Source organism: Somniosus microcephalus, chromosome 31 (genome assembly GCF_052327205.1).
Source record: "Somniosus microcephalus isolate GS21.2 chromosome 31, FLI_Smic_1.0, whole genome shotgun sequence".
NCBI lineage: Eukaryota > Metazoa > Chordata > Chondrichthyes > Squaliformes > Somniosidae > Somniosus > Somniosus microcephalus.
Genome location: NC_141017.1, coordinates 21,111,642 through 21,119,966, shown reverse-complemented (window position 1 = coordinate 21,119,966; position 8,325 = coordinate 21,111,642).

Here is an 8,325-nt window from a genome sequence, read left to right as displayed (position 1 = left end):
TTGTCTACTACAGCACTCTTTTGCTTAGTACAACACTCTTTTACTTAAATACAGCACTTTTACTTGGTAGGGAGGAGAAAACGGACACAACGAGGGAAAATTGACTAAAATTACAATTTTAACAAAATTCCCCTTAATTCCCACCCCTAATACCTATCTAAGTTGCCTTGTGATGGGCCAGAAAATCGATGCTCACCAGAGAACGCCTGCTCCGTGCCCTTGCGGTCTTAGATTCTTCACCGCCCCGAAGTAGAGATACCCCAGTATTTAAAAGCAACTGCTGGTATTCCACTCCTTGGGTGGGCTGTCGAGTTGCTCTTCCTTGCAGGCAGAGCACGGAGGCGAGGCGGCAGAGAGAGAGAGAATGGCTTCCTGAGAAGCTGTCTTTATACCCCATTTGGGAGCCGAAATCTTCGCGCCCAAATCCGGATGTATCTGGGCTATACAAAAGGGAATCGATCTGTCCCCATTCATTGTCATGGGTTTTTGAATGTATCCCCATTCATTGACTGGTTTGAATAAAGCTGTCTCAGTTTGAAAAAAAATGTCTGTTCCCTTAAGTGCTGAGTAAACAGCCCTTGAATGTTAGTGTAAACATCCAATTGTCCTGCGGTCACGCCCAACCGCAATTGAGTGACATTCTCAAGTACTTAATCTCTTGAGTCAACATTGTAGCTTTGTTCGTGTAAACAGAGTTCTTTGATTGACTGTTTGAATACCTCATTACTTCAGAGGCTGGGTTTTTAAAAAAATCCTTTGTCAGCCATCTTTGATTTTCCTTTCCACATGCACACAGGCTGTGTTGTGTCTTTTGCCACAAGGCCGGACAGTCATCTTTGATTTTCCTTTTTCACATACACACAGGCTGTGTTGTATCTTTTGCCATGGGGCCGGACAGCCATCTTTGATTTTCCTTTTTCACATACACACAGGCTGCCCCCTTTTCTTCCGCCACGAGGCCTGACGGCCATTTTGATGCCCTGGATTTTTAAAGGTATATTCTACCCAGGTTTTCTTTGATGAAAAATATAATCTTCGGGGCTGTAGAGATTTTGGAAATTCTTGCGAAACCCTACAGTCCCCCATCGGATACTAAAACTTGCTTGTAGTATCCTGTCCAAAGGTGAGCAATAATTTCTGATCCCCCACAAACAACCTTCCCTTATACTTATCTAGATCTATCTTTGATCCCCCAACACCTCCATCTCCCCTACCCAGAGAGAATCACAGTACACGGTAGGCATCTATCAACAGAAAAACAAGATTAGTTAAATAATAAACGGAGGGGTCCAATGCCCCTGCACCACTTGTATTCACAATAATTCAAGCATGGAGGGGGTCCAATGCCCCTGCACCACTTGTATTCACAATAATTCAAGCATGGAGGGGTCCAATGCCCCTGCACCACTTGTATTCACAATAATTCAAGCATGGAGGGGTCCAATGCCCCTGCAGCACTTGTGACATAGTTTTAACACGATACAACATCTTCAATGGGATTACCACCAAGCCAAAACATATCTGTTAAAAATACAAATGGAAGAAAATGAGCTTCCCCTTTTTTTTTATTAAGATGCAATTGCCTGACACTTTATTAAATGGCACCATCCTTCAGCCATAAATATTTTTCAAACTTTCACAATCTACAAACGCAACAATTCATAGGCATATGCAAATTTTCCAAGTAACTCCAAACAAGTAGTACAATCTCACAGTTAGGAACTAAATTCACACATTATTTCCTTTGGAGTTGGGACCGGTACATAATACAAGATATAAAATAATTAACCAGCTTTTTGTAAACTCTTAATCTTAATCAAACTTCGAATAACAGTTTAAATGCTGTGGGCATCTGCCTCTTGCAGACCCCTCCCTTTGTGGGCTAGGGGTGCTTCCTTTCCCGAGCATCCAAAAACACGATGGTCCTCTGTACCTTCTGGAACTCTGAAAAAGACTTTAAAAAGAAAACATCTAGCCAGGTCGCCTGGCTCGGGGGAGTGTGATCAGGTCCTGCGACCTCGACTCACATAGACACTCTGGAACGGTACCATATTTAAACTTATACACTAATAATTACCACTACCGAATTGCAATATAAAATTAAAATTAACACGTTCTAACCTTAATCCTTTATACACATTACTTGAACAAGGCTATATACAAGCGCCGCCCATCTCCGGGCAGCCAGCCTAATCCCTGTTTGGACTGCCGCAGGCTGCTCCCTGCGGCGTGGCTGGACTGATTCCAACTTCAAGTCCCTCGCAGCTTATGGCTGCTGGTTGGGGACTTCTGCCTTTTGGCTTCTCCCTGACTCGGGAGTCTGCCCTATTCCACTGGAAAGCTGGTGGCCATACTTTCTTGGGCTGGGGTAACCGAAGAGACCTCCTAGGGAGTGTCGCTGGTGGGGCTACCCCGGTGAGCAGACCCTTAGCTCGGGTCACACTCCTTGCTGGCTGTGGACCTCCTCCTTTGGGTCCCTCCCTTCCCAAACCTGGGCTGGGGACAGGCAATCCCTTGCTACCGGCTACCAGTGGCGGAGAGCCTTCCCCTTCAGGTCTACATCCTGGTTCAGGCTCCTCCCCGGAGTCCCACAAGAGAGGGGGAATCGCTCAGGCCAAGTGCTGGGGAACTTCTCCTCTCACGCACCCGACTGCACCTGCGTGTGCAGTCTGTGTGCGTGTACGCGCTGCAGGCTGAGGATTTCTATTCTCAGGTGCAATCCCAGCTGCCTGTTTCCCTGCCCCCGGCTCAAACAACCTGCATTGTTTAATGTAACTGGCAGCCTGCTAGTAATCCTGTTCTAAATCCTTTTCCCTCACCAGGGCGGCCTTAAAGGCGGAATCTTGGGCTTGGACCTGCTTTTGGTCCGGGGCCAAAACTATCCCCTGTGTACCTCCCTTGTCCTGGATTACTGCTACCGGACCTGCTCTACAGGGTTCCCAGAACTCTCCTTTCCTGTTCCCCTGCTTGAACCACTTACACTGGTCATAAATGGCTCCTCCCCTAACTCAAGCCACAGCGCCTGCCTGTGCAGCCTGTGAGCTTGTACCCGCTGCGGGCTGAGGATTTCTGACCTGAGGTTCACTCCCAGCTGCCTGTTTCCCTGCGGGTCCCATTAAGCTAAATGGGACCTTGTTAGACTGGGGTGAATTGGTCAGGTCTTCCGAGTGGACCACCGTGCTGGAGGCTCCAGTGTCCACCGAATATCTCCCCTGCACCGTCTTCACCCCCATCTTAACATAGGGCCTGCTCCCCTCAGCATTTTCGTGGGGACACAGGTCAACAGGTTGCGCTGGCTCTAGTCATTGCTGGGAGTGGGATGGGGCAGACGGGGTTAAAGCACTGGTGGTGGCTGCTACTCTCCCATGGCCAGTCAGAAGAGACCGTACTGCCTCCAATAGTGACTCGACCGAGGCGGGGGGAATTCCTGTCTCTACCTTTTGGACTGGGGCTGTGGGATTCTTTCCCTTGTCCTTCCAAGGATTTTTACAGTCTTTTCTCCAGTGACCGTCTTTCCCGCACCCATAACCATTTAACCTAGGCTGGGAGGGACGGTTCCCCTCCTGGTGCCACTCTTTCTTACTCTGGCTCCCAGGTATAACCTCATGGACCCTTCCCTTGGGTTGGGGCGTCTCGATACACCTTAGGTTTCTAAAGGCTACTGTGAGCCGGCGGATCACCACTTCTTCAGTGGTCTGGGGGTTTCGGGGGTCAAACCAAGCCGCGACCTGGGCTTGGATCTGGGGTAGGCTGTTTGTCATGAGACAACGGAGCCAGTGAGTCAATTGGACTGGGTTCAGTGCTGCCCACCCTGGCATTCCCGGGCATGCGCTCCGGTAGACTGGCCACAGCCTGTCTGTGAACGCCTGCGGGGACTCCCCTGGGAGCTGCACCGTTCTTTCTACCCGGGCGAACGGAGTACCATCATTGAGTCCCATGGCCTCCAATATCTCATTCTTCAGACCCTCATAATCCCTCTGCCCCCTTTTGCACTTGCCAGATAGGGCCTGGAGGAGATCACCTGCCAGGGAAAACAGCAGCATTTTTGCTTGCTCTGCGTCATCGCAGTCATTTGCACAAGGTGCCTGCTCTATCTCCCTGAAGTGTAGAGAGGGGTCTCCCTTTTTAGTGAGCTTGGGGATGTGGCTAACCATGTCCCTGAGCTGGTGGGTGCCATACGGCACCACAAACTGATTCTGGATGGCCCCTGGGTCATCTTCATCAATGGGCGGACCGTACCTCCGTTGTCGGAGGGGGTACACTGGTCCTGGTCCCGGCCTATCTAGCGGGGCCTGCTGTGCTCCCTCTACCACCTCATTCTCCACCCCCCATTGCTGCCAGAGCTCCTGAAAGCTCGGAGCTGTGGGTGGCGGTCGTGGGACCTCTGATTCTCTGACCAGCCTTTTCCTGGGTGATGCCTGTGGGACGGTTTTATTTGGGTTGCTGGTAAAATCCAACTGACCTGCTTTCGGGCTGATCAGCCATATCATCCCCCTTGCCCTCTTTAAAGCCATATAAGAACATAAGAACATAAGAAGTAGGAGCAGGAGTAGGCCATACGGCCCCTCAGGCCTGCTCCGCCATTCAATAGGATCATGGCTGATCCGAATCTAGACTCACGTCCACTTCCCTGCCCTCTCCCCGTAACCCCTAATTCCCTTATCTGCTAGGAAACTGTCTATCTCCGTTTTAAATTTATTTAATGTTGCAGCTTCCACAGCTCTCTGGGGTAGCAAATTCCATAGAATTACTACCCTCTGAGTGAAGAAGTTTCTCCTCATCTCAGTTTTGAAAGGGCAGCCTCTTATTCTTAGATTATGCCCCTAGTTCTAGTCTCACCCATCAGTGGAAACATCCTCACCGCATCCACCCGATCAAGCCCCCTCACAATCTTATATGTTTCGATAAGATCGCCTCTCATTCTTCTGAATTCCAATGAGTAGAGGCCCAACCTACTCAACCTTTCCTCATAAGTCAGCCCCCTCATCTCCAGAATCAACCGAGTGAACCTTCTGTGAACCGCCTCGAGAGCAAGTATATCTTTTCTTAAATATGGAAACCAAAACTGCACGCAGTATTCCAGGTGTGGCCTCACCAATACCCTGTATAACTGCAGCAAGACTTCCTTGTTTTTATACTCCATCCCCCTTGCTATAAAAGCCAAGATTCCATTGGCCTTCCTGATCACCTGCTGCACCTGCATACTAACTTTTTGTGTTTCATGCACCAGGACCCCCAGATCCCTTTGTACTGTAGCACTTTGCAGTTTCTCTCCATTTAGATAATAACTTGCTCTGTGATTTTTTCTGCCAAAGTGCATAACCTCATACTTTCCAATATTATATTGCATCTGCCAAATCTCTGCCCACTCACTTAGCCTGTCTATGTCCTTTTGCAGGTTTTTTATGTCCTCCTCACTCACTGCTTTCCCTCCCATCTTTGTATCGTCGGTAAACTTGGATATGTTGCACTCGGTCCCTTCCTCCAAATCGTTAATATAGATTGTAAAGAGTTGGGGTCCCAGCACTGACCCCTGCGGAACACCACTAGTCACTGATTGCCAGCCCGAGAACGAACCATTTATCCCAACTCTTTGTTTTCTGTTAGATAGCCAATCTTCCACCCATGCCAGTATATTACCCCCAATCCTGTGATTTTTTATCTTGATCAGTAATCTTTTGTGTGAAACCTTGTCAAATGCCTTTTGGAAGTCCAAATACACTACATCCACTGGTTCCCCTTTATCCACCCTGTATGTTACGTCCTCAAAGAATTCGAGCAAATTTGTCAAACATGACTTACCCTTCATAAAACTGTGCTGACTCTGTCCTATTAAATTATGTTTATCCAAATGCTCTGTTACTGTTTCCTTAATAATGGACTCCAACATTTTGCCAACCACAGATGTTAGGCTAACTGGTCTATAGTTTCCAGCTTTTTGTTTACTTCCCTTCTTAAATAAGGGTGTTACATTAGCAGTTTTCCAATCTGTCAGGACCTTTCCCGAGTCCAGGGAGTTTTGGAAAATAATCACCAATGCATCCACAATCCCTACCGCCACTTCTCTCAAGACCCTAAAATGTAGGCCATCAGGTCCGGGGGATTTATCCGCCTTAAGTCCCATTATTTTACCGAGTACTATCTCCTTAGTGATTTTACTCATGTTTAGCTCCTCCCCCCCCCCCCATTGCCCCCTGTTTGTCCAGTGTTGGGATATTTTTAGTGTCCTCTACTGTAAAGACTGATACAAAATATTTGTTCAGCGTCTTTGCCATCTCCATGTTCCCCACCACTAGTTTCCCGGTCTCATCCTCTAAGGGACCAACGTTCACTTAGCCACCCTTTTTCTTTTTATATAGCTGTAGAAACTCTTGCTGTCTGTTTTTATATTTTTTGCTAGTTTACTTTCATAATCTATCTTCCCTTTCTTAATTAATCTTTTAGTTATTGTTTGCTGGCTTTTAAATACTTCCCTATCTTCTATCCTCCCACTAGATTTGGCTACTTTATATGCCCTTGTTTTCAGTCAGATACTATCCTTTATTACTTTACTAAGCCACGGATGGCTGTGTTTTCTTTTACTCCCCTTTTTCCTCAGTGGAATATATTTATCTTGAAAGATGTGAAATATCTCCTTGAATGTAGACCACTGCTCTTGTACCGACTTACACTTTAATCTGTTTTCCCAGTCCACTTTAGTCAATTCTACTCTCATACCTTCATAGTCTCCTTTATTTAAGCTCAGTACGCTGGTTTGAGATCCAACTCTCTCACCCTCAAACTGAATTTGGAATTCAACCATATTATGGTCACTCATTCCAAGGGGATCCTTTACTAGGACAATTTTTATTAATCCTGTCTCATTACACAGGACCAGATCTAAGATTGCCTGCCCCCTGGTTGGTTCAGTTACATACTGCTCAAGGAACCCATCCCTAATACACTCTATGACCTCTTCCTCAAGGCTGCCATGCCCAATTTGATTATTCCAGTCAATATGAAAGTTAAAATCCCCCATGATTATAGCTGTTCCCTTATTACAAGCCCCAACTATTTCCTGATTTATACTCCGACCAACAGAGTTGCAACTGTTAGGAGGCCTATAGACTACACCCACGAGTGACTTTTTCCCCTTATTATTCCTTATCTCCACCCAAACTGTTTCACTATCCTGATCCTTTGACCCAATATCATTTCTGACTATTGCAGTGATTCCATCCTTGATTAACATAGCAACCCCACCTCCCCTTCCTTCCTGTCTGTCCTTCCTAATTGTCAAATACCCTTGTATGTTTAGTTCCCAGTCATGATCATCTTGCAGCCATGTTTCCGTAATGGCCACCAGATCATACCCATGTTTAGTTATTTGTACCATCAACTCGTCTATTTTGTTACGAATGCTGCGTGCATTCAGATAAAGAACTTTCAAATATGTTTTCTGACAATTTATTCCTGCTTTTACCCCTTTTACTACTTTACCTTTATAATTATACATTCTGTCCCTTCCTGACACGCTCTGGTTTTTAATTCCCCCACTGCTACCTTGCTCTATTGCCTTCTCCGCTGTCATTTTTATTTTTCGCTCTCTTAAAACCTCCCCCTGACTAATTAGTTTAAAGCCCTCTCTACAGCCCTAGTTATTCGATTCGCCAGGATTCTAGTCCCAGCACTGGCCAAGTGAAGTCTGTCCCAATGGAACAGCTCTCTCCTGTCCCAATACTGATGCCAGTGTCCCAAGAAGCAAAACCCATTTCTCCCACACCAGTCTTTGAGCCACGCATTTAACTCTCTAATTTTATTTACCCTAGCCAAATTTGCATGTGGCTCAGGTAGTAATCCAGAGATTATTACCCTTGTGGTTCTGCTTTTTAATTTGGCCCCTAGCTACTCAAACTCCCTCAGCAGAACCTCTTTCTTTGTCCTATCTATGTCGTTGGTACCAACATGGACCATGACAACTGGATCCTCCCCCTCCCACTCCAAGTTTCTCTCCAGCACAGAAGAGATGTCATTAACCCTGGCACCGGGCAGGCAACACAGCCTCCGGGACTCTCGCTCTTGGCTGCAAAGAACCCTATCTATCCCCCTAATGATACTATCCCCTACCACTACAACATTTCTTTTAACTCCCCCCACTTGAATGGCCCCCCGCTCCACGGTGCTGTGGCCAGGTTGCTCATCCTCCCCACAGTCCCCGTTCCCATCCTCACAGGGAGTAAAAGCCTCAAACCTGTTGGACAAGAGCAAGGGCTACGGCTCCTCCAACACTACCTCCTGGATCCCTGTACCTGCCTCACATCTACTCACACCATCCTGTCCCTGGCC